Source organism: Pan paniscus, chromosome 3, assembly GCF_029289425.2.
Source record: "Pan paniscus chromosome 3, NHGRI_mPanPan1-v2.0_pri, whole genome shotgun sequence".
Taxonomy (NCBI): Eukaryota; Metazoa; Chordata; class Mammalia; order Primates; family Hominidae; genus Pan; species Pan paniscus.
The window spans coordinates 50,886,081-50,913,654 of NC_073252.2; the positions used below are offsets into that span (position 1 = coordinate 50,886,081).

The 27,574-nt window shown below is 37.3% G+C and overlaps 1 protein-coding gene across 3 annotated transcripts in view; it reads left to right on the forward strand.

Moving 5' to 3' along the window:
* Positions 1 to 19,838, forward strand: part of NAA11 (N-alpha-acetyltransferase 11, NatA catalytic subunit) — a 173,485-nt gene extending 153,647 nt beyond the window's left edge. For 2 of the 3 annotated variants that reach the window (XR_008625147.2, XM_055111373.2), the window contains one exon: positions 12,891 to 19,838. The gene's annotated coding sequence lies outside the window, so the exon portion shown is untranslated. The remainder of the gene's footprint in view (positions 1 to 12,890) is intronic. The other variant, XR_008625148.1, reaches the window with a different exon arrangement.
* Positions 19,839 to 27,574: the final 7,736 nt, after the last annotated feature.

The window sequence follows — 27,574 nt, forward strand, 5'->3', positions numbered from 1 at the left end:
CTGGTTGTTTAAAAGCGTGTAGCATTTTGTTGCCATTGCTATTGGTGTTTTAGTCATTAAGTCTTTGCCCATGCCTATGTCCTGAATGGTATTGCCTAGGTTTTCTTCTAGGGTTTTTATGGTTATAGGTCTTCAGTCTTTAATCCATCTTGAGTTAATTTTTGCATAAGGTGTAAAGACGGGGTCCAGTTTCAGTTTTCTGCATATGGCTAGCCAGTTTTACCAACACCATTTATTAAATAGGGAATATTTTCCCCATTGCTTGTTTTTGTCAGGTTTGTCAAAGATCAGATGGTTGTAGGTGTGTAGTGTTACTTCTGAGGCCTCTGTTCTGTTCCATTGATCTATATATCTGTTTTGGTACCAGTACCATGCTGTTTTGGTTACTGTAGCCTTGTAGTATAGTTTGAGGTCAGGTAGCATAATGCCTCCAGCTTTGTTCTTTTTGCTTAGGGTTGTCTTGGTTATACAAACTCTTTTTTGGTTCCATATGAAATTTAAAGTAGTTTTTTCTAATTCTATGAAGAAAATCAATGGTAGCTTGATGGGGATAGCATTGAATCTATAAATTACTTTGTGCAGCATGGCCATTTTCAGGATATTGATTCTTCCTATCCATGAGAATGGAATGTTTTTCCATTTGTTTATGTCCTCTCTTATTTCCTTGAGCAGTGGTTTGTAGTTCTCCTTGAAGAGGTCCTTCACATCCCTTGTAAGTTGTATTCCTAGGTATTTTATTCCCTTTGTAGCAATTGTGAATGGGAGTTCACTCATGATTTGGCTCTCTGCTTGTCTATTATTGGTGTATAGGAATGCTTTTGATTTCTGCACATTGATTTTGTGTCCTGAGACCTTACTAAAGTTGCTTATCAGCTTAAGGAGATTTAACTAAAGAGCTTCTGCACAGCAAAGAAACTATCATCAGAGTGAACAGGCAACCTACAGAATGGGAGAAGATTTTTGCAATCTATTCATCTGACAAAGGACTAATATTCAGAATCTACAAAAAACTTAAACAAATTTACAAGAAGTAAACAAACAACCCCATCAAAGAGTGGGCAAAGGATATGAACAGGCAATTCTCAAAAGAAGACATTTATGTGGTAAATAAACATGTGAAAAAGAGCTCATCATCACTAGTCATTAGAGAAATGCAAATCAAAACCACAATGAGATACCATCTCACGCTAGTTCGAATAGTAATCATTAAAAAGTCAGGAAACAACAGATGCTGGAGAGGATGTGTAGAAACAGGAACACTTTTACAGTGTTAGTGGGAGTGTAAATTAGTTCAACCATTGTGGAAGACAGTGTGGCGATCTCTCAAGGATCTAGAACCAGAAATACCATTTGACCTGGCAATCCCATTACTAGGTATATATCCAAAGGATTATAAGTCATTCTACTATAAAGACACATGCACACATATGTTTATTGTGGCACTGTTCACAATAGCAAAGACTTGGAACCAACCCAAATGGCCATCAATGATAGACTGGATAAAGAAAATATGGCACATATACGCCACAGAATACTATGCAGCCATAAAAAAGGGTGAGTTCATGTCCTTTACAGGGACATGGATGAAACTGGAAACTACCATTCTCAGCAAACTAACACAGGAACAGAAAACCAAACACTGCATGTTCTCACTCATAAGTGGAAGTTGAACAATTAGAACACATGGACACAGGGAGGGGAACATCACACACCAGGGCCTGTTGGGGGGTAGGGGGCTAGGGGAGGGATACATTAGGAGAAATACCTAATGTAGATGATGGGTTAATGAGTGCAGCAAACCACCATGGCACAGGTACACCTATGTAACAAACCTGCACGTTCTGCACATGTATCCCCAAACTTAAAGTACAATAAAATAAATAAATAAAATTTAAAGAGTAAAAAAAAATGTGTAGCACTTCCCCATCTCTCTCTTCCTTTTGACCCATCCATGTGAAGTGCTGGCTTCCCCTTCGCCTTCCATGATGATTATAATTTTCCTGAGGCCCCCTGAGAAGCTAAGCAGATGCCAGCCTCATGCTTCCTGTACAGGCTGTGGAATCATGAGCCAATTAAACCTCTTTTCTTGATAACTTACCCAGCTTCAGTTATTTCTTCATAGCAATGAGAGAATGGACTGATACTATCAAACTTGGAAAACTCACACTGACAACTATAATAGCTACCACATATTAGGAAACTTTTTCTAGGTGGGGTACTGATCGAGCACTTCAGAAACATCATCTCATTTAATCCTCATGACTCCCCATTTAATAGGTACGGTGCAGATACTATTATCCCTATCATAGAACTGATGTTCTTGATATCTATCCCTATCATTGGACTTGATTTAGACTGATGTTAAGAGGTTTTATAACTGTTAAGTGTTATTGAAGTAAATTTCCCAAAACATAAGTCCTGATGGGACTGTACTTTTCCCTGATTTCTTACCACGTCTCTCTCTCTCTCTCTCTCTCTCTCTCTATATATATATATATATATGTGGGTGTGTGTGTGTGTATACATACATATATGTGTATATATGTATATATATGTATGTATATATATAAAATAAGTTGTCTATTCTCTCTCTCCATATATATATATATATATATATATATATATAAAATAAGCTGTCTTAATAGCTCACAATTTCCCTTCCGTTTCCCCTTCTTTGGTGACTTGGTGACTCCCCATACCTCATACCTCCATCCTCCAGCACCCATAATCATGTGACTAATTCCAGTACCCTAGCTATAAGAGACAAAACTGGGCCAAAGTTTCACCCCTCAAATGGGAGGTAGGAGAAAGAGAAACAGAGACAGATGATAAAGATCAGATGATTTCTGGCCAGGCATGGTGGCTCATGCCTGTAATTTTTTTTTCTTTTTTTGAAACAGTCTTGCTCTGTTGCCCAGGCTGGAGTGCAGTGGGGTGTCCTGCCTCACTGCAACTTCCACCTCCCAGGTTGCAGCAATTCTCCTGCCTCAGCCTCCCAAGTAGCTGGGACTACAGGTGCGTGCCACCACGCCCGGCTAATTTTTGTATTTTTTAATAGAGACGGGGTTTCACCATGTTAGGCAGGCTGGTCTTGAACTCCTGACCTTGTGATCTGCCCGCCTCAGCCTCCCAAAGTGCTAGGATTACAATACCTGTAATCCTAGCACTTTGGGAGACCCCAGGCAGGAGGATCACTTGAGGCCAGGAGTTCAAGACCAGCCTGTCTCAAAAAAAAAAGTAATAGGCAGGTATGGTAGTGCACACCTATAATTCTAGCTACTAGGGAGACTGATAGAGGAGGATCAGTCTAGGAATTTGAGGCTGCAATGAGCTGAGTTATGTTTGCACCACTACACTCCAGCCCCCACATCAAAGTAAAACCCTGCCTCTTAAAAAAAGTTCAGTTGTTCAGCTGGACCTGAAATAATAAAACTGTGCACTGTAAGAAATTCTATTTCCCATTCTGTGTTCTAAGAACAATAGAACATAGGTGTATAGAAAGGGGAAAAAACCGTGGTTAGAGAGCAGCAAGACATGCAAGAGAAAGATGGTGCTACAATTTTCAGTTAAGATGATAAGTTTTCTCAGTCTATTCCTGAGGCCCAACTATGTCTCTGATCTTGAGATTCTTTCATGCCACCAGGATATACTTTCATGTTTTGCTGTTGTTGGCTTAAGTACTTCTCCATTATTGCTAGCAAAATAATCCTACCACCTATAGGTAAAATAACAGCTTTCCTCAATTAATAGAGAGTAAATTCTAGAAATAGATAATGTGCTTCCTAAATAAAAGAAAAGAAAGTCATCCTTCTTTAAAGGCTCTGTAAATTACTGAGGCAAAACCAAGTTACCACTTACTTTTAGGCAATAACTAAGTCAAAAGACTATGTATAAACAGTTAGATGAAGTAGATACTTTGTAACCACTATTAGGAATAAATTTAAAATCACAGCCAAGTCAATCTAAGCTGTTTCCATCTACCTTCAGGATTGTAAAATAAAAACCTTTACCTCTGCAGAAGAGATTTTCCTCCAGTCTCTGCAGCCCATTTTGAAGCGAGCTGTGAAAATGCTTTATATATTTTGTAGATGTCTCCCAGTTTTTAAAAAGAAGAACATTGGGTGAAATGTGCTTCTCCACCCTCCCCTAACATACTCACTTTAATTACTGATTCATTATCCAATTCTACATATATTTCATGGTAGCTTTGGCATCACTGGAGAAGCACTCCAGCATATGTCAACACAACTTCCTCCAGGTTCTGTGCAAAGGGAGAGTAACAGGAAGAGCTCTACTCCTGTCTGAAGAGACTTGCTTTCCTTCTCTCATTCTTTGCATACCCTGGGCCTCCAGCTTCTTCATTTGGGGAACCATTTCCCAAGCCTGCAGTTTAGAGTGGAGGGGATGGGAGGAGGGGCTCAGATTCTGGTGAACAGCTGGGGCCCATCACTTCTCATTGCAGGTCTTGGGGAGATGTGGTTGACAGAGTGATGCACAGAGCCTGTCCCAGTTAATGACTTCACCATTCTCCATCATTATCCCCATCATTAGGAAATTAGGAGGACAGAAGGTATTTACTGTAAACCTGCCACCTCCCAAGGAGAGATAAATAGAAACTGATAAATGGGCTCTTCTGGTGCTGTTCGTCTATTAACCTTCTGCTTCCCAGCTCCGGCATATGCATGCCATCCTGCCATTAATATCCAGTAATTGGCATGGCAGCAGGCAATACAATCATACCTTTACTGTGAGTGTTCCCTCCGTGTGGTGTGCCTGTGCAAGCACACAATTACGTTCATAATGAAGCTTTGCTAAACAATCCGGTTGAAAGACATTAGGCAGTTGTTCCCCAGCTATAACACCAGCCTCCCACAGTCATTCAATGCTTAACTCTTCACTAGCCTGGGTATGAGATGCCATTGCTAATCTTTCTGCTGTCCTTGCACACATTATACTCTTTCTCTTAAAGGTAGATACATTTTGTTAACAGCTTCTTTCTTAACTCTGTGTTCCTTGGGAGCAAAGTCATATATTGCCAGCTTATGAATGATTTGAAACCACTTCACCTGGCTGACTGACTGGCACGAGGGAAGAATGGAGTTTTGTCTGTGTTGGGGCCACTGGTGACCACCTGGGGCTATTTGTCACCAATTGAGAGCCAAGCTGTTTAGCAGTGTTTCCCAAGGAGATTTTGTGTTCTTTATCACATTTCTAGATAACTAAGTGGGTGAAAGAGTGTATCTCATCAAGCGTATTTTCTGTGTGATAAGAGAGGAGATAGGAAGATAATAACCTTGGTGTCTTCTCTTAGAAAGACACCGTCCTCAATGTTTGTCTGCTCAAGACACTTGGGAATTTTGAAGGAGCATGAATCCCAGGAGATCCTGAAAGAGTTCACAGAAAACCAAGGCCCACAAAGAAAGCCACTTCATTCTGTTACCCATCTGCTCACACCGTGGCTGCAAAATGAACATTTGGTCTCTGCTTCCCTGACCTATTTCTCCCCCAGTTAAATTCCTGTGTTTACTATGAAGTCTATGAAGACTTTACAATAGTGACTGCAGCGGGCAGACTGTTTCATCACAGGATGAAACATGAAAAACCAAGATGAGTAATTTCTTAAAAGCACAGGATGGGTTCTATGAAATGAATCAACCTGGTCCTAAACATGGCCCTAAAAAAAAATACAGTAGCAAGAGGGAGGTGAGGCTGGGGAGAGGTAATATCAGCAAAGAGATAAAAAGCAATAAAAAGACCGAGAAGAAAATGACATGACAACCTTATTACTGGTGTTCAGGAACCATAGCCTCTCTGTCAGAAAAATACCAGATCACCCATTTGAGAACTTCATAAAACTAAATGATCAATAGATTATAGCTCTGGCCCTCCTTCCACACGGCATAAAACAAATAATAATATCTCCAATAAATATAACAAATAGGGTAATCTTTCCTATCTCCTGCAAACCCCTGACAGAATGTGCTACAGGATCTTTTCATTGTGTCTTCAGGAGGATGCTAAGCAGCTTGCCAGACTCCCAGTCAAGCACAGCCTCTCCAGCTGTCTTCCAAGCATCCACCTTTAAATACAGAATCTGGATGTAGCTGGATGGCCTTGCACTCCTGGAAGCTTTCATTCTGCAGAAATACCTGGGAACAAACCTTGTGTCAGTCAGCATTCTATTAACTAAAATTCCCAAGCACTGATGCCAGCAGACACCTCTAGTATAATGCTAATGTTTGTAATGATGACCCAGTGACAGGCTAAGAAATTGACGTCAATTCTGCCTCTTCTTCACCATTCCTTACTTCTATCTGCTTTATTTATTTTTTTATTTTTTAACCCTCCCCACAGCCCCACAGTTCTCATGGAAGAAAGGGCCTGCTTAATGTTTTTATGAAGCCCTTTCACATGATCTCTTCTAGTTCACAGCAAAGCCTCACGCAGTAGTCAAGAGATGATATTAGAATCCCTATTGTACAACTGCGGAAATGCACATTCAGGAAAGGTAAGTGACTTTCTCAGTTCACATAGCTAGGACCCAAGTCTTCTTTCCTTTTCAGAGCTGCTGTGCTGCCAACTCTAAAAGACACCATTCACGTTGTATTCTGTGTGAACAGCACTCCTGAATTTGGGCAACACGGATGTCCTGAAAATCAACAATATGGTGGAAATAGGAGGGGCTTTGGAATCAGAGACTTAGTTTTACCACTTATATTAGCTGCATTACTCTAAATAATGTTTAAATTTCTCTGAAGTTTGTTTCCCTATCTTTAAGATGGGATGATGGTAATGACAGTTCCTACTTCATAAATGTAACACATATGTTGTTAGTATATAATAATATATGAAGAATACTTCCTATTTACTTCTATTTATCTTTCCCTTTCCTATAATGGACACTACCATGTTGCCTCTTTAGGAAAAGCTTAATGGAGATACATTTTACAGTATTCCAGCTCTTTGGATATCGGTAGACTATGTAACATAATGCTGGCTCTCCTTTTAAATAGATTAAGATTAACCAGACTATTTCATTCCCATGCCATGCCAGATTAATATAATCTCAAGTTGACTCAGTTAAGAAACAACATTTTTTCTTCTTTTGTAAAATGTAAAACATACACAAAGGTGCCATAGACTGTGACTAAAGGATTAGTTATCATTATGGGATATTTGTGGACAGCATAAAATAAAAATACACCATAAGACCATTTACAATTCTTCTGCCATTCTCACCACAAAAATTTCTCTCTAATTCACTCCTCTTTAGTACTCACTAATCACCATGAGTGCAGCTGGGTCACTCTTGCAGGTGTATCCTTTTCATCCATGTCTCTTTTTCCATGTCAAGAGGCTTATCAATCCCAATTTTAAGCACTGACAATTCTAAGACCCCCAGTTTTTTATTAGGCAGAACTATTTAGTTCTCCGGGATTCAACACTTACCTTTCAGATCATGCTCAAGCTTTCTTCACTTAGGCAGAATACCACCTTTCCCAACCTAGAAGCTTTTGGAAATACATGGGAATATTTACTGGTTATCAAAATTACAGGGGCCAAGTTCAGCAAGATGGCAAGATGCAAGACCAATATACAAAAATCAGTTATATTTCTACATACTAGCAATAAATATTGTAAAAATAAAATAAAGAAAATAATTCCACTTACAGCATTAAAAGAATGAAATATTTAGAAATAAGTTTCTCAAAGAAGTGCAACACATGCATACTAAAAACTACAAAATACTGTGGAATGAAATTAAAGAAGAACTAAGTAGGCCGGGTGCGGTGGCTCACGCCTCTAATCCCAGCACTTTGGGAGGCCAAGGTGGGCAGATCATGAGGTCAGGAGTTCGAGACCAGCCTGGCCAATATGGTGAAACCCTGTCTGTACTAAAAATAGAAAAATTAGCCAGGGGTGGTGGCATGCGCCTGTAGTCCCAGCTACTCAGGAGGCTGAGGCAGAAGAATCGCTTGAACCCGGGAGGCCGGGAGGTGGAGGTTGCAGTGAGCCGAGATCATGCCACTGCACTCCAGCCTGGGCGACAGAGCGAGACTCCATCTCAAAAAAAAAAAAAAAACTAAGTAAAAGGAAAGATATCCCACGTACATGGATTAGGAGACTCAATATTGCTAAGATGGAAATACTTCCCAACCTGGTCCACAGATTCAATGCAATCCCAATTAATATCTCAACCTCCTGTTTTGTGGATATTGACATGAAGATCCTAAAATTTACATTAAAATTTAAGGAATCCAGAATAGCAAAAAACACCCTTGGAAAAAAATAAATTTGGGGGTTTCATACTTTCTGACTTCAAAATTTCTTACAAAGCTATAGTAATCAAAACAGTATGCTACTGGCACAAGGATAGTCATACAGATAATTGGAATAGAATTTAGATCCCGAAATAAACCCTTACACTTAAGATCAATAGACTTTTGATAAGGGCTCCAGGATTCTTCTGAGGCAGAAGAATTGCTTGAACCCAGGAGGTGGAGGTTGCAGTGAGCCAAGATCGTGCCAATGCACTCCAGCCTGCGCAACAGGGAAAGAATGGGAATGGGAAAGAATAGTCTTTTCAAGAAATAATGCTGAGACAACTGAATCTGCAAAAGAAGGAAGCTGGATACCTACTTCACAACATAGACAAAAGAAAACCCTCAAAATGAATCACAGAATAAATGTAAGAGCTAAAAGTATAAAGCTCTCGGAAGAAAACCTAAATCCTTGTAATCTTGGATGAATCAATGGTCTCTTAGACATGATACCAAATACACAAACAGAAAAAGAAAAATAAGTAATCAGACTTAACCACCCCAAATTTACTTAAACACCCACATTTATTTTTTTCAAGGGTGTTTTTTTGCTATTCTGGATTCCTTAAATTTTCATGTAAATAATATATAAAATTAAAAACTTTAATGTTTCAAAGAACATCATCAACAAAGTGAAAAGACAGTGCATAGAATGGGGAAAAATATTTGCAAATATATATCTGATAACAGGCTTATTGCCAAAATATATAAAGAACTCTCACAAATCAACCGTTTAAAAATTCGATTTTAAAATGGGCAAAAGATTTAAATAAAAATTTCTCCAAAGATATACCAACAGCTAATAGCCACATAAAAAGATACTAAAAATCATTAGTCATTATGGAAATACAAATCAAAACCACAATTAGATACAACTTCACAACTACAGTCATTGTTGTAATAAAAAAGACAGGCAATAACAAGTGTTGAGCATGTGGAGAAATTAGTACCCCATGCACTACTGGTGGTGGAAAATGGTGCAGCTACTGTGGAAAACAGTCTGACAGCTTCTCAAAAAGTTACCATAGGACCTAGCAACTCAACTCTTAATAATATATCAAAGAATTGAAAACAATAGTCCATAAAAAATGTGTACGCATATGTTTATAGCAGGATTATTTATAATAGCTAAAAAGTAGAAACAACTCAGCCGGGCACGGTGGCTCATGCCTGTAATCCCAACACTTTGGGAGGCCGAGGCGGCTGGATCACCTGAGGTCAGGAGTTCGAGACCAGCCTGGCCAATGTGGTGAAACCCCATCTCTACTAAAAATACAAAAATTAGCTGAGCATGGTGGCAGGCACCTGTAATCCCAGCTACTTGGGAGGCTGAGGCAGGAGAATCACTTGAACCTGGGAGGCAGAGGTTGCAGTGAGCCGAGATTGCACCATTGCACTCCAGCCTGGGCAACAAGAGCAAAACTCTGTCTTAAAAAAAAAAAAAAGAAAGAAAGAAAGTAGAAACAACTCAAATATCTATCTAGATGAACAAAAATATCTAATAGATGAACAAAAGTTAGTATATCCATATAATTGAATAGTATTTGGCAATAAAAGAAGAAAAAAACTGACACATTCTACAACATGAATGAATTTTTGAAACATTATGTTAAGTGAAAAGAGTCAGTCATGAAAGGGCACATATTATATATTTCCATTTATATAAAATGTCCAGAAAAGGTATATTTATACAAACAAAAAGTAGATTCATGGTTTTCAAAGAATAGAGGGAAGGATAATGGGGAGTGACTTCTAATTATTAGGTTGGTGCAAAAGTAGTTGTTTTTGCCATTGCTTTTAAAAATGGAGGAAACTGTAATTACTTTTCACCAACCTAATAGTATAGTATTTCTTTGGGGGGCGATTAAATGTTTTGGAAATAGATCATGGTAATTGTACAAGTTTGTGAATACATTAAAAATCACTGAACTGTATACTTTAAAATAGTGATGTTTACATTCTCACCAGCAGTGTAGAAATGTCCTTTTTCACTGCATCCAAGCCAACTCTATTATTTTTTATTTTTTAATAATGGTCATTCTTGCAGGAGTGAGGTGGTATCAAATTGTGGTTTTGATTTGCATTTCCCTGATCATTGGTGATGGTGAGCATGTTTTCATGTATTTGTTGACCATTTGTATATCTGCTTTTGGGAACTGTCTATTCATATCCTTAGCCCACTTTTTGATGTGATTGTTTGCTTTTTTCCTTGCTAATTTGAGTTCCTTGTAGATGCTGCGTATTAGTGCTTTGCCAGACCTATAGATTGCAAAGATCTTCTCCCACTCTGTGGGTTGTCTGTTTACTCCGCTGACTGTTCCTTTTGCAGTGCAGAAGCTCTTTAGTTTAATTAAGTGTAGCCTATTTATCTTTGCTTTTCTTGCATTTGCTTTTGGGTTCTTGGTCGTGAAGTCTTTGCCTAAGCCAATGTCTAGAAGGGTTTTTCCAAAGTGGTCTTCTAGAATTTTTATGGTTTCAGGTCTTATATTTAAGTCCTTTGTCCATCTTGAGTTGACTTTTGTATTCTTTCTACATGTGACTTGCCAATCATCTGAGCACCATTTGTTGAATAGGGTGTGCTTTCTCCACTTTATGCTTTTGTTTGCTTCGTCAAGGATCAGTTTGCTGTAAGTATTTGGGCTTATTTTGTGCTCTCTATTCTGTTCCATTGGTCTACATGCCTATTTTTATACCAGTACCATGCTGTTTTGGTGACTATAGCCATATATATATATATATCAGGTAATGTGATGCCTCCAGATTTGCTCTTTTTGCTTAGTCTTGCTTTGGCTATGCAGGCTCTTTTTTGGTTCCATATGAATTTTAGGACTTTTTTTAGTTCTGTGAAGATTGATGGTGGTATTTTAATGGGAATTGCATTGCATTTGTAGATTGCTTTTGGCAGTATGTTCATTTTCACAATATTGATTCTACCCATCCATGAGCATGGGATGTGTTTCAATTTGTTTGTGTTGTCTATGATTTCTTTCAGCAGTGTTTTGTAGTTTTCCTTGTAAAGGTCTTTCATGTCCTCAGTTAGGTATATTGTTAAGTTTTGGGGGTTTTTTGCACCTATTGTAAAAGGGGTTGAGTTCTTGATTTGATTTTCAGCTAGTTTGCTATCAGTGTATAGCAGAGCTACTGGTTTGTGTACATTAATTTTGTATCCTGAAACGTTGCTGAATTCATCTATCAGTTCTAGGAGCTTTTTGGAGGCATAAGATCTTATCATCATAGGCCGGGCATGGTGTCTCACGGCTGTAATCCCAGCACTTTGGGAGGCCGAGGCAGGCGGATCACGAGGTCAGGAGATCAAGACCATCCTGGCTAACACGGTGAAACCCCATCTCTACTAAAAAATAAAAAGAATTAGCAGGGCTTGGTGGCGAGCACCTGTAGTCCCAGCTACTCAGGAGGCTGAAGCAGGAGAATGGCGTGAACCCGGGAGGGAGACCTTGCAATGAGCCGAGATCACGCCACTGTACTCCAGCCTGGGTGAAGAGCAAGACTCCGTCTCAAAAAAAAAAAAAAAAAAAAAAAAAAATCATCAGCAATCAGCAACAGTTTGACTTCTTCTTTACCGATTTGGATGCCCTAGTTTCTTTCTCTTGTGTGATTGCTCTGGCTAGGACTTCCAGTACTATGTTAAATACAAGTGGTGAGAGTGGCCATCCTTGTCTTGTTCCAGTTCTCAGTGGGAATGCTTTTACCTTTTCCCCATTCAGTATTATGTTGGCTATGGTTTTGTCATAGCTGGCTTTTATTAGCTCGAGGTATGTCCCTTTTATGCCAATTTTGGTGAGGGCTTTGGTATATATACATATGTGTATATATATGTGTGTATATACACACACACGTATATATGTATATATACATACATATACATATGTGTATGTGTGTATATATACATGCATATACATATATGTATATATACATACATATATGTGTGTATATATATATTCCATCATATGTATATGATGGAATACCACTCAGCCATAAAAAGGAACAAATTAATTGTATTGGCAGCAATCTGGATGGAACTGGAGGCTAATATTCCAAGTTCAGTAATTCAAGAATGGAAAACCAAACATTATATGTTCTCACTCATAAGTAGGAGCTAAGCTATGAGGATGCAAAGGCATCAGAATGATACAATGGACTTTGGGGACTTAGGGGAAAAGGTGGGAGGGGGTGAGAGATAAAAGACTATAAATTGGGTTCAGTGTGTACTGCTTGGGTAATGGGTGCAACAAAATCTCACAAATCACCGCTAAAGAACTTACTCATATAACCAAATGCCAACTGTTCCCCAAAAACCTATGGAAATAAAAACTAAAAAATAAAAAACAATAAAATGGTGATGTTTATGGTATGTGACATATTTCAATATAACTGTCATTTAAAAAAATAGGAATCTGCTACTGTCAATTTAGTCAGGGATCATGTACACTAGACATTCTGAAATGTCATGAGTCCTGTTCAATAGACTTTTTAAAATGAAACACTATTTGTATTTAATTCTGAGCCATTTATTTCTGAGCTAAATTCTTTTTCTTCTCATTACCACAGTTGTGAAAAATCAGTAGTCTGTGGCAGAAGACATCAATTAAGAAATAAGAAGATTTGGATACAAGTCTGAGCTCAATTACCAGAAGCTCAGGCAAGTTATTTAACTTTCTTGGGCTTCTTTTATCATCTAACAGATGTATGATAGCGAATTTTACGTCAAGCTGTCTGGTCCACAGTGCCCAGATATGTGGTCAAACATTATTCTGGTTGTTTGTGTGAGGGTGTTTTGGGATGAAATTAACATTTAAATTGGTGAACTCTGAGTAAAGAAGATTGCCCTTCATAATTAGAATGGGCTGCATCCAATCTACTGAAGGCCTTAACTGAACAAAAGGCTGACCTCCCTGAGCAAGGAGAATTAATTATGCCTGTAGACACAGCATGAAGACCCTCTTCCTGGGTCTCCAGCCTGCTGGCCCATCCTGCAGATTTTAGACTTGCCAGCCTCTATAATGGTGTGAGCCAATTACTTAAAATAAGTCACTTTGTATATACACACATATATATAAATATATATATACCCCTATATGAGTATATATATATATACACACACACACATCCCATTGGTTCTATAACTCTAATATCTAATATACAGAGTATGCCCTGTAAAGCTCTAAGGTTTTTGACATCTCCAACAATTTCAGCATATGGGTTTCAAATATACATATGTGGGTTTTACTACAAATATACATATGTGGGTTTTACTACAAATATACATATGTAGGTCTTACTACAAATATACATATGTGGGTTTTACTGTAGTTTTTAAACTATATGGGTATTAAAAACTCCAGGTACATCCAGGGCACTCTGGAAGTTCCAACTGACCTTATTAACTCCACTAAGATAAGATAGCCATTTGGTAAATGACTACAGAAATAATGCTTACATTGACTTACCTGCCTCGTAACTGTCCTCCAAACCTGAGAATGAAATATGTTTCCTAAAACTCTATGTGATCAGAATAAAAAGTATATGTTCATAGGGTTTAAGGATAGCCAGACCTACCCAGCACACCTGAAACAATAGCATGTATACAATCATTTACTTTGTCCATGGGTAAAATGAGTCCTGATAACAGAGCAGGAGACGTCAGTCTTCTTTGTCATCAATCATAAACACTAAGTTCCTAGTTTTAAAATATAGTTAATTCTGTTATTCTGTAACTGACTATCCAGATGTGTATTACTCAGAGCTTTTCATTTGGCAACACGTGTTTTTGCCATTTCACAGCTCATTTGTACTTCCACTAGCTTTGATACACTCATTACTATCTCTGGCAAAAGATTTGGTGAGAGAGGCAGCTGATGCAAATGAGATTTTTAGATTATCCACGCTCTCCCTTTCTACCATGACCATGGATAATCAAGAATTCACTGTGCAAAGAGCATAGAATGCAATTAGGCATTAGATAAGGAAAGCTTCACACATAAAATCACTAGGAATGTTTTGAAGGCAGTATCAAATAAAAACGTGCACCTGTGAAAACAAGCTGATGTTTCTTGTTAATGCTGCCTGATGCCTTCTGAAATGTCTCAAGAGAAATGATCATAAAAAATTATGGGCCCGGCGCGGTGGCTCACGCCTGTAATCCCAGCACTTTGGGAATCTGAGGTGTGCAGATCACAATGTCAGGAGATCGAGACCATCCTGGCCAACACGGTGAAACCCCGTCTCAAAAATTAGCCGGCCGTGGTGGTGGGCGCCTGTAGTCCCAGCTACTCAGGAGGCTGAGGCAGGAGAATGGCGTGAACCCGGGAGGCGGAGGTTGCAGTGAGCCGAGATCGCGCCACTGCACTCCAGCCTGGGCAACAGAGCGAGACTCCGTCTCAAAAAAAAAAAAAAAAAAAAAAAGACAGTAATTCCTCAACCCATTTCACAGTAGGGAAAACACCTTCATTGAGTGGTAGTGTCTAAAGGATACATGTTGATTTCGTGGTGCTGTCAGCAATCATCTCATTCAAAAAGTGTGCAGTTAAAGCCTACTAAGTTTCTGACAGAGCTCGAGGTAGGCACTGAGGATATGAAGATGGTAAGACACAGCTCCTGCTTACATTTTAGTGGAGAGGCAGATAAGTAAGTAAATTATTTCACTTTAACAAGGCTAATTCTATTACAAGGGAATTCCAAAAGTGCTAGGAGAGGACAGAGGGACATTTATTCAAGTCTGGCAAGTCAGAGAAGCCTTTTAGCAGGAGGTGATATAAAGTAGTAAGGGATGATTAGAAGTTAAATGTTTTATGAAAAAGTAAAGGTAATTTTAGACAAAATAAGAATATGAACAAAAGCATGAAGAATTAGGAGAACTTCATATTTAGGGACAACCGTAAGTAGTTCCTTATACTCTATCCTAAAGTATGAATCAGGTAGAATCAAGTAATGAGAAAAGAGACATAAACCAGTGGTGAAATTACCTTAACTAACTTTGCTAAGAAGCTTGGGCCTGATCCAGTAAATGATAAAAAGCCATTGAAGAATTTTGACTGTGAGTGATGTGGCTAAACAGGTGTTTTAAATTGATCATCCCAGATAGATAGGGTGGGTTTTATTAGTGGGGAAGAGGATCTGAACAAGGAAAATATGTTGAAATTGTCACAAAAGCCAATTCGGTAACATTGTAACTAAACAAAGGTAGTTCAGGTAAGCGTAAAGGAAAAGACTTGAGAAACATTTAGAAGATAAATCGCCAAGACTGTTGAATAATTGAATATAGTTGGAGAGACAAAGGAAACAAAAGAATATTTCCAAGATTCTAGAAAGTAAACATAGAACAAAAAACAGGTGGAGGACACTTGGTGGTTGATGAGTTCAGTACTGGCATGTTGAGGCCATCCAAGGAGAGATGACAAGCATGCATCTGCACCTTCAAACATAAAGCTCAGGTAAAATTAGAGCTGATGATACACATTTGGGAGTCATCAAGATAGTCGTTCAAATTATGAGAGTGAATGAACTACCCAAGGAGACAGTGTAAAATACTGATTCTCAACACCGGCTGCACATTAGAATCAAATGAAAAGATACTTATGCCAAGGATACCCTCAGACCACTTAAATCAGAACTTATGAGGTGCAGCCAGGATCTGGAATTATCACATTAAGGAAAAATAAAGGCAAACCCACGACTTTTTCTTCATGCCTATGAAGAAAACCAAAAAGAAATGGACAGAAGTGTATGAAGGAAACCAGAAGAAAAAAAATAATGCCACTACTTCTATAGTCTCAATTGCATTCACTAGAACAGGATGAATATGACATAAACATTGTTTTAAAAATAAATACTGTGATGTTCTATCATTTCAGAAATCCTTGATCACCACAATAGCATCCCATTTCAAGAGCTCAAGTCCATTTTACCACTATAAAATCAATTAGCTGGTTATGCTCCATTATAAATGGGTTTCCAAAAGTTTTAATTCCTTTAATCCATGGTGAAGCATATATTATTTTAAAACTAAGCAGATGTGTTCAACAATTATAAGAGGTCCAAGATGAAATTGATGCCTTTTGTGGAAAAAATATTTTATTACAGAGGATTTATCTGTTTAGATAAATCTTAGTTTTCTTTGTTATTCTTTAAGGGCTGTTAGTTGGGGGATGGGGCAGAACTTCAATCCATTACAGATTGAAATGTAAAATTTGATGTACACATTTATACCTGTATTTATAATAAGCAACATTCAAGGTACTAATGGCATGTTTGCTCCCAAAAATTATATTACACTTTTATTGTTTGAGGCACTGCTTTTGGTTGCAACTGAAAATGTGATTATGACCTCTAACAATGGTAATTTAAGTATTAATTTCCACTTCTTTTCAGCAACTGGCAGCATCCATCAATTATACCATTAGCTTCCCAATGATTGCAGCTGCAAAAAGCAGAATTAGTGTTTAAGCTACTGTCACTCACCTGAAATTTTACAGTTCTAATTAGTGAGCCAAGAAGGCTGTCAACAACTAAATGCCAAATGATTGGCCTGGAAAAACAGCACTTCCTAACCCTTCCCCAAACTCACTCATCCACTGTTGTTATGTCATTTCCTCCTAGTTCAGAATTCAAACTGTCAGAAAACTCTTTATTTTTTGTTTCTGGCAATATTTCTTAACAAGTGTTAATAAGACAATGGACAGGCATGTCACTTAAGCCCACCTGCTGTCTATAGAAAAGTTGTTTCATACTCCATTTTACCTTATATCTTTGCTTCTGCCAAATCTGATAGTGTAGTTATTATTTTACTTATGTACCAGACACTTTGCTAGATATTATACATATACAGATAAGTAGCAGGAAAAGATACTTGTTCTCAGGGAAGTTACATTTAAAATAGAGAGTTAAACACATTGACAGGAAGATAATAAATTTAAAAATATATCAAAAGGATAGATTCTGTGAAAATAATTAAAATAGAGTTATGGGACTGACAGTGAGTAGAAGTCTACTTTGAATTTGGTAGCTACAGAAAGCCACTCTGGAGATATGTCAGCTTAGTCATGCAACATCAAATGGAGTCTACATTCAGAGCCCAAGGAAGAGTATTCTAGTAACAGGGTAAAAAGACTTTAGGGCAGGAATGAATAAAAAAACTGAATATTGAGAAAAAGAAAAAAGGCCATTGTGGACCGTAGTGGGAAAGGGTAATATCAGTTTAAGATGAGGTAACAGATATGGTCAGAGGCCAGAGCAAGTAAAGCTTTGTAAACTATAGTTTAAGGAGTTTGGATTTTATTCGAAGTATAGCAAAATGTCACTGGAGGGGTTTAATTTATGTTGTAAAAAGACTACTTCCTCTGGCTACTGTGTAAAGAAAGGATTATAATTCTTGAGAAATTCCTACACATTTACAGTGAGAACATGAACAAAAATGCCCATAGAAATATTGGTTATAATAGCAAAAACTGAAATAATACAATGAAAAATCAATTTTGTGACAGTCTTAAAATAGACTGCTATATGGTCATGAAAATTACAACTACAGTGGAACATATGAATATAAAGCAAACATAACTATGAGTGGAAAAGAAATTGAAGAATAATATATACAGGATGATTCCACTTACATAAAACTGAAAATCACATATAAACTAAACAATATCTACTTTAGGATATACATATACAGTGAAAAAGTAAATCAATGTAAATTGTGGACATATCCTAGGATGACCCTCAAGGAGTCATACCATTGTATAGTCCCCTCCCTTGCAGTATGGGCTTCTAACCAATAGATTATTGCAAAGGCGGTGGAATGTCATTCTTCTATTTTCACAGACAGAAGTGAAACATTCTCAGTAAATACTGACCCTGAAGTAAGTTGACACATTGTGATGTTGTAAGTCTACAGCAAAACCTATGTGGCAAAGGACTCTCAAGAGTTGGAAGTGTCCCCAAACCAATGACCAGTAAGAAAACATAAATCTAAATCCTATAACCACATGAAGAGGAATTCTGCTAACAACCTACAGTATGTGGAATTAGATCTTTCCCTGGTTATGCCTTTGATGAGAACACAGCTCAGCCAATCTTAATCTTAATTGCAGCCTTGTCAAACTGTGAAAAGAGGACTCAGCTAAGCCATGCCCAAATACCTGACACACATAAACTGTGAGATAGTATGTGTATGTTGTTTTAAGCCACTAAGCTTGTGATAATTTGTTACACAGTAATAGTAAACTAATTCTGAAATAATAGACACAAACTTTGGAGTAATTATTACCTCTGGAGGAAGGAGATGTAACTAATGGCATCACAGTGTGGTCTTCAAGGTTGTTGTTAATATGTGCTTTCTTCTTTTTATATCCTCATATTTTCTCTTGCAAAGAATATGTTAGATATTTTAATTAAAATCTTAGAGTCTCTGACTTTAATTGACTAGATTAACCCATTTATATTTATTGCAGCTTCTATTATTTTAGGACCTAATACTGCTATCATTTTAAAAATATTTTTTCATTTTTTATACTTTCCTTGCATTTCTTTTCTTCATTTATGCTTTCTATTGCATAAATTTAGTGTTCTTACTCTGTTTATATAATATTTTCTCCATTTGCTCTTGTAATAGACTTAAGACCCATTTAAATTGCTTTGCCTAATGAAACAAGTACTACAGCATTCTGCCATATTCCTACGTACTCCTCTTGTCTATTATGTTAATTTTGTCTATAATTTTATTTTGAGTTCTAAAACTTCCCCAGAGCTGAGGGAGGAATCCAGCTGCCTATACTGGTTTGCCATTTTGTTAGGATAAGAAATGTTTCATTGTAATATTTAGTTGTCTATTTCTTCAGCTATTTGGCAGGAACATAATTGTTTTATCAGCCTTTAAGTGTCACATGTATGTAATAGTATTTTGTATGAATCATTTATTTCATTAATATTTTAAATAAAAAAGCATCTAGCACAATCGGTTTTTAATAAATATTAGTAAATTTAAAAGTGGAATACAAGGAACCGAATAATTATTCTCTTGATCACTATTTCACAAATGCTCTGGTGATACCAACAAAGTTAAGAAATTATTCCAACAGGTAAGAAAGATCTTGTCCAGCCTTTCCTTTTTATCTAGAATCAGTGAGGTTACTATCACATCTACTTGCTTGAATCATTGATGCCATTCTGTTATTCGTTTATGAAACATGAGTCTGCTTATTCCAAGCACTTTCGGCCTCTTTAGGCATATTGCTTTTAATTAAGCACCTGTTCTATGCAAGTCATTGTGGTTATTAATGTGCAGGATATGAAAAATAATTTGGCAGAACCCACAATGAGCTTCTCTTCTAGTAAGGGGAGATGGATATGCTCACAAATAATTATAATAGAAGGTTAATGTGACAAATGCAAAAGAGGGGTATAAATAGATTAATGGGAAAAGAGAAGAGAAGGCTTTATAAAAGATGTTTGGGCTGGGCCTTTGAAGAAGGGTAGAATGTGAACTCCATGAATAAATGTGTTCTTTTTTCTTACCTCTGAGCTGTCATAAACACTGTTTTAAGTACATATACACTCTTAAGTGTCCGTGTAGCCTAGCTAATTGCCACTTTTTCTTAGGTTCTCAGTTTTGTTGTATTGTCTTTCAGGAATCCTTCCAGCTCCCCATGCTCACTTCCCTGAGCTTGAATTAAGTGCTTTTTCCATGTATGCCCCCCAAACCCTAGTAAGTAATCTTTGCTGTTACTTTTACCATAGTCTGTAGTAATTACAATAAAATTGAGAAGTTCCTGTGTCTGCTAAAAATGTTAGCAGAGGTTTGCAGACATCTATTTGGGTTAATTACTTGTATTGAGGGACAGAGACCTGTGAGAAGAAATGTTTTATCAGAGCCAAAAATAAGAGAGGGAAATGGAGAAGAGAATGTGCATCTCTTCTCCAGCTTTAACCCCAGAGGCTGGATTGGACAGAACTTTGTGAGACCTGGGGCGTAAGTAGCGAGGCTTGGTAGTTCAGGTGACAAAGCAAAACTTAGAGGTAAGGCTCAGGGCATTTTCACATTCTGCTGAAAACAGCATGTTACACCAACCCAATGGCAACGTGGTGCCCCGAGGAATTTGCAAGGTTTGGAATACAGGACATTGAAGAGTGGGAGGGGCAACATACATGCAGAGGTACCACTAGCAGTCAGAAGTGCCTTTGTGGGAGCCCAAAAAAGAAAATTGAAGGATTCTATGAACACGTATGAGGTATCCTTGGGAATTCCTGAGTAACTCAGGAAACTTAGAAGGAAAACTGATGTTCATAACTTAAGAAGGTCTGAGGCAACAAATTCAGACATTAAGGTTAATATAAATTTATCTACATCTAACAGATGGTGAGGCCTAGAGAGTTTTGTAGGATTATTTCTATATCCCTACTTCCTTAATTAGATTGTGATTTCCTGAGAGGAGAGACTGTGCCTGGTTCACTGTGGGATTGCTAGAATTTGGCATAGTGTCTGAAACATATAGTATATATTCATTTAATAATTACTGCCTAAATGAGTCATAGGTGGCATTAGAACTGAAAATTCAGGACTCTTTACCTGAATTAGTATTGAATTGACTCCTGATTTCCTTTATAAAATATTTGTAACTGGGCCTTTGAAGAAATGTAGAATTTGTGCTTCTTAAATATGTGTGTTTTTCCCTCTCACCTCTGTGTTTTCATAAACATTATTTTAGCTGGATATACACTCTTTTGCATCTTCTTAGCCTAGCTGATTTTTCACTTATTCTAGAGGTTCACAGGCATCTATTTGCATGAATTATTTGTATTGGGAGAAAAGACCTGTTTCGCATGGGTAACTCAGTTTCACATGTGTGAATAAAAACAAAGTTGCAAGCAGATTAAAGATAGTAAGTGAACTTTCAAACATTCTCCTCAGTCTGTTTCTAACCACATCCAGTAAAATACAGTGTTATCTGGTAAGAACAGATGGGTTTTCAAACAAATATAATCAATTTCTACTATAATTTGGTTAATGCTGAATGACGAAGTTTTGAAATTGTGTATAAAGGGTTTTCTCTGTAATTCCCCCAAACAGTACTATTTGGGAGTGAGTGTCTAGTCAGTGAATATTAACTCCTTACATTTCAAGTACAGCACATATGAACATTTCTACACATATCATATGCTGCATTGGATGGTACATAAATAACAAGGTACATTCAGAGCATCATGCAGATATAAAGGCTGGGGTGTCTGAGGTAGCATTTTCATTCACAAGACTGAATCTGTGTGTTGTGGTCAGAAATCAAAGCTAATGTCAAAATCTTCTTACAAAAACAAGATTTTTCATAGTGATGAGAGAATTTACAGCAACCAAACTGATTTATTGATGAATTTACTATGCTCATGTGTCATTAAATAGTATGTATAGACTGAAATACAAGAGACCTACACTGTTGCACAGGCTTTCATGAGCATATGTGCTTCTGCTGCAGAGCTGCCTGTGGGCTACTGGGGCTCCTGGATGGTCTAGCCATGTGTCTTCCCTAGGAGTATATTTAAAGATTTATGCAAAAATCTTTGTGGCACCAATAACAAGTTGGATTCTTGCACTCCCACTGTCAAAAAAAAAAAAAAAAAAGAAAAAAAGCAGTAAGCTATGAATGTAACAATAGATGTTTGGCTTGGCAACGCAATAAGAAACAAATGCCCCAAAATGACATTTCTTTAATATTGGGGAAAAAGTATCTTTGCTTAAAATGAAATAAAACTTTCTCCATTTAAAATATATTTATATAATAGAATTAAAAATAGATTATGGGAATAATAAAATTCCTGACACTTTCAGCTAGAGTTGGGTGTCTGACCATTTTATAGAAAAGTAAGATATCCTATGTCTATCCCCTCTATCCCCTGACAATCTATGAGACACCCTTGCTTTGACAGGCTCCCAACTAGACAGTCAAAATATTAAGGAACCATTTATAAAGGGAGGTGACTCATCTGAAAATATTTGCATTACACTTCCCACTGAGCAAGAAGCTTAAGGAAGGATTCCAGTAACTTAGAAATGACAATACTTTGGAGAAAGCCGAAGTAGAGTTTTAGGGGAACTCAACTTGTCTGTGCAGGCAAATACTGCACATTGGATTCATACAGACTGCTTAAAATATGTATGTCCATATTTTCCTTATACTAAGGTGTAATACTTGGATGAAAGAAACTTCCTATTTATCTTTGTTTTCCATCATACATTTTCCTCATCTAAAGTTTACAGGAATTCCAATCAGCATTCTTTGGGGGCACCTTTCATTTTTCTAACATCATATGAGAGAGTCTTAAAAACTTAGGTGTATCACAAGAGAAGACTCTCAGTCTCAACTTTACCTTTTCTTCATATGGTGACTCTGTGCCTTGTTCAGACTGGTTTTTCACTATCCACCCAATTTTTTATTCTGTCTGCAGTGTTCTCACTTGCTTAGCTTTCTTGCTAGGACAACATGATCCTTATGTCAGCCATGGCAGATGGCTTTGCTGGTGGCATCATTTTTTTTTTCTCAAAGCCCAGTACTTAGAGACATCATTTCCTGTTTTCCCACAATAATTCCATGGGATAGATGTTCTAGCATTTCTGAGATGCTGTGTTCCAATGGACTTGATCCATGTGCTTGTCCCATATGGAACCCACAATCCTCCCTTCCATCTACCAGGCAGAGATGACATTTATAGTTGTGTAGTGTGGACACTGAACAATAGAACCTAGCATAAGTGGCCAGTGGAGGACTGGAATCTAGCTATGCTCTACTGGCTAAGGTTGTGCCTTTGTCCTGGGCTGCATCTGCCCAGAGTGAACCTTTTTCTAATTTACACAGAAACCTTGTATAGGTCAGTAAGTAATAAGCCTGCCACACAGAATAACATCCTCTAGGTTTAAGCCACCCTCTCATCAACCTCTTGGGTAGATTCCTTTCTTGGATAATCCACTTTTAATTCATTTAATGGCACTGGGACATAAAGAAGTATTAAGCCCTTTCTGCCATCACAGTTTCCCTACCCTTGCTAAGAAGCTGGACTTTAGAAGTAAAGACCTGGTTGCTATCGTAGGTGACAGAGGAAAGAGAAAGAATAGAGAGTTCCTTTCAAATGAATCTAGAGTATTGAAAGAAAAAAAAGACAATTAACTTCTTACTCTGTGCCTAACACATTATCTAATTTAATCCTCACAGTAACTAAGAGATACTATAATTCACAGTTTATAAGGGAGGAAACTGAAGTATAGAGAGATTACCTGACAGGCTTAAAAATCATGTACTTAGTAAATTATAGAATCTAGACTTGAACCCAAGCCTTCCACTTCCAGAGCCTGTGCAGTTAACCATTAAACAATAATTCTATAACTTATTCTGTCACAAGAGTAATTTGGGAAAATTGTTTAAAAACATTGTACTTTTAACAACACAAAGTAGGGGCCTAGCACAGTGGCTCATCCCTATAATACCAGCACTTTGGGAGGCTAAGGCAGGTGGGGTGCCTGAGCTCAGGAGTTCGATACCAGCCTGGGCAACATGACAAAATCCTGTCTCTACAAAAATCAGCCAGGTGTGGTGGCACATGCATGCAGTCCCAGCTACTTAGGAGGCTAAGGTGGGAAAATTGCTTGAGCCTGGGAGGTCGAGGCTGCAGTGAGCCATGATCGTGCCACTTATTATATTATCCAGCAATCACTCCTAGATATTTACCTATTTAATTTGAAAATTTATGCCCACATAAAAACGTGCACAGGAATTATAGCTTTAAACTTAATTCCCAAAAGCTGGAAACAACCAAGATATCTGTCAATAGGTGAATGAATAAACAAACTGTGGTATATCCTTACAATATAATATTATTTAGTGATTAAAAACAAATGAGCTATCAAGTCACAAAAATATACAGATACATTTTAAATGCATATTTTTAACTGAAAGAAATTGGTCTGAAAAAGCTATGTGATTCCAATTATACAACATTGTGGAAAAGGTAAAATTATAAACAGCAGTTTCCAAGAATTTGTCGGGGGAGGGGCGTTAAAGAGATAAAATGCAGGAGCTATATTAGGGCAGTGAAACTATTCTGTATGATACTGTAATGATGAATAAACACGTGAACTAAGCATTTGTCAAAATCCATAAAACTCGACAGCACAAAGGGTGAACCTTAATATAGCCAAGTTTTTTAAAACAATCACTTAGATTAAGGAACCTCAGGAAGGAATGAAGACTGTGACAAGAGGGTATAACTGTAATAGAAGTATATAAAACAACCTCATTCAAGAAGGTGGGAGAAGAAGTACTGACCTAAGTAACTCTGGAAAAGAGTATTTATAAGGCGGAATGCAACAGAAATTGCACACAAGCAATGTACTTTGGTTGATAAAATTGTTTCTCACAGGTGTAAGAATTAATGATGCTGATACTGCTACACAAGTATGGACATGCCCCATTTTATTGCACTTCACTTTATCGTGCTTCACAGATATTATAGTTTTTACAAACTGAACGCTTTTGGTAATCCCGCATCAAGCAAGTCTATCAGCACCATTTTTCCAACCGCATATGCACACTTTGTGTCTGTGTCACATTTTGGTAATCCTTGCAATATTTCAAACTTTTTCAGTTTTTTAGTTATCTGTGATCAGTGATCTTTGATGTTACTATCAAAATTGTTTTGAGAGGCCATGAACTGCACCCATGTAAGATGGCAAACAATTTATAAATGTTTGTGTTCTGACTGCTTACTGACCAGCCATTTCCTAATCTCTTTCTCTCTTGCCTTGGCATTTCTATTTCCTGAGACACAACATTATTTAAATTTGGCTAATTAATAACCCTACAATGATCTCTAATTGTTCAAGTAAAAGGAAGAGTCCCACACTTCTCACTTTAAATCAAAAGCTAGAAATTACTAAGCTTAGTGAGGAAGGTATGTTGAAACCTGAGATAGGCTGAAAGCTAGGCCTCTTGTGCCAATAGTTAGCTAAGTGGGGAATGCAAAGGAAAAGTTCTTGAAGAAAATTAAAAGTGCTACTCCAGTGAACACAGAAATGATAAGAAAGCAAAACAGCTCTGTTGTTGATATGGAGAAAGTTTAAGTGCTCTGTCTAGAAGATTCAACCAGGTACAACTTTTCCTTAAGTAAAAGACTAATCCAAAGCAAGGCCCTAAATCTCTTCAATTCTATGAAGGCTGAGAGAGGTGAGGAAATTGCAGAAGAAAAGTTTGAAGCTAGCAGAGGTTGCTTTACGAAGTTCAAGAAAATACATCATCTCCGCAGTAGAAAAGTTCAAGGTTAAGCAGCAAGTGCTGATATAGAGCTTGCAGCAAGTTATCCAGAAAGTCTAGCTAAGATAATTGGTGAAGGTGGCTGCATTAGAAAACAGATTTTTAATGTAGACAAAACAGCCTTCTATTGAAAGAAGATGCCATCTAGGACTTTTATAGCTAGAGAGGAGAAATCAACACCTGCCTTCAAAGCTTCAAGGTACAAGACAACTCCCTTGTTAGGGGCTAATGCAGCTGGTAACTTTAAGTTGAAACCAGTGCTCATTTACCATTCCAAAAATCCTGAGCCCTTAAGAATTATGCTAAATCTACTTTACCTGTTGTCTATAAATGAAACAACAAAGTGTGGATTAGAGTACATCTGTTTACAGCATGGTTTACTAAATATTTTAAGCCTATTGTTGAGACCTACTCCTCAGGAAAAAAAAAAGATTTCTTTTAAAATATTACTGCACGTAAAACTGCACCTGGTCACTCAAGAGTGCTAATGGAGATGTACAAGAAGATGAATGTTGTTTTCATGTCTGCTAACACAACACTCATTCTTCACCCCATTGGTCAAGGAATAATGTTGACTTTAAAATCTTATTATTTAAGAAATAAATTTTGGAAGGCTTTAGCTGCCAAAAGATAGTGACTATTTTAGTGGATCTGGGAAAAGTAAATTGAAAACCTTCTGGAAAGGATTCACCATTTTTAGATGATATTAAGGACATTTGTGATTTATGGAAGAAGGTCAAAATATCAGCATTAACAGGAGTTTGGAAGAAGGTGATTCCAGCTCTCACAGATGGCTTTGAGGGGTTCACAACTTCAGTGGAGGAAGGAACTGCATACGTGGTAGAAATAACAAGAGAACTAGAATTAAAAGTAGAGCCAGAAGATATGACTGCATTGCTGAGATCTCATGATAAAACTTTAATGGAAGAGGAGTTGCTTCTTATGGATGAGCAAAAAAAGTGTTTTCTTGAGATGGAATCTACTCCTAGTAAAGATGCCTGGCAAACACTGCTGAAATGACAACAAATAATTTAGACTATTTCACAAACTTAGTTGATAAAGCAGCAGCAGCAGGGTGTCAGAGAATTGGCTACAATTTTAAAAGAAGTTCTACTATAATTAAAGTGCTATCAAACAGTATCACATGCTACAGAGAAATTTTTATAAAAGGAAGAGTCAATCAATGTGGCAAATGTTATTTTAGTCTTTTTTTCTTTTTAAGAAACAGCATTTCATTCTGTCCTGAGTAGCTGGGACTACAGGTGTGTGCCACCATGTGCAGCTAATTTTTTATATTTATTTTTGAGAGACAGGGTATCACTATGTTGTCCAGATTGGTCTCAAACTCCTGCCCTTAAGAGATCCTGCCTCAGACTCCAGAGTAGTTGGGATTGCAGCCACAAGCTGTGTGCTAGTCCACTGTAGTCTTACTTTAAGAAATTGCCACAGCCACTCCAGCCTTCAGTAACAACTACCATCATCAGTCTACAATTATCAAAATTGAGGCAAAATCCTCCATCAGCAAAAATATTACAATTCACCAAAGGCTCAGATGACCACTAGCATTTCTTAGCAAGAAATGATTTTAATTAAGATATGTAGATTGTTTTTATGGACATAATGCTATTGCACACTTAATAGAATATAGTGTAATGTAAACATAACCTTGATATGCACTGAAAAATAAAAAAATTCATGTGACTCACTTTATTACAATATTCACTTTACTGCAGTGGTCTGGAAAAAAACTGCAATATTTCTAAAATATGCCTGTATTCTGGAACTGAATAAGTAATTAAATGGATGAAAGGCAGGAGGCTGATTTCTCACTGATGGAGTAGGAATTTATAGATATAGCAAGCAGAGGAGCTAGAATAATTCACGTGGTAATGAATTAGTGTTGCAGACATTACCAAGAATATATATAATTTCATATAAATATATATGAAT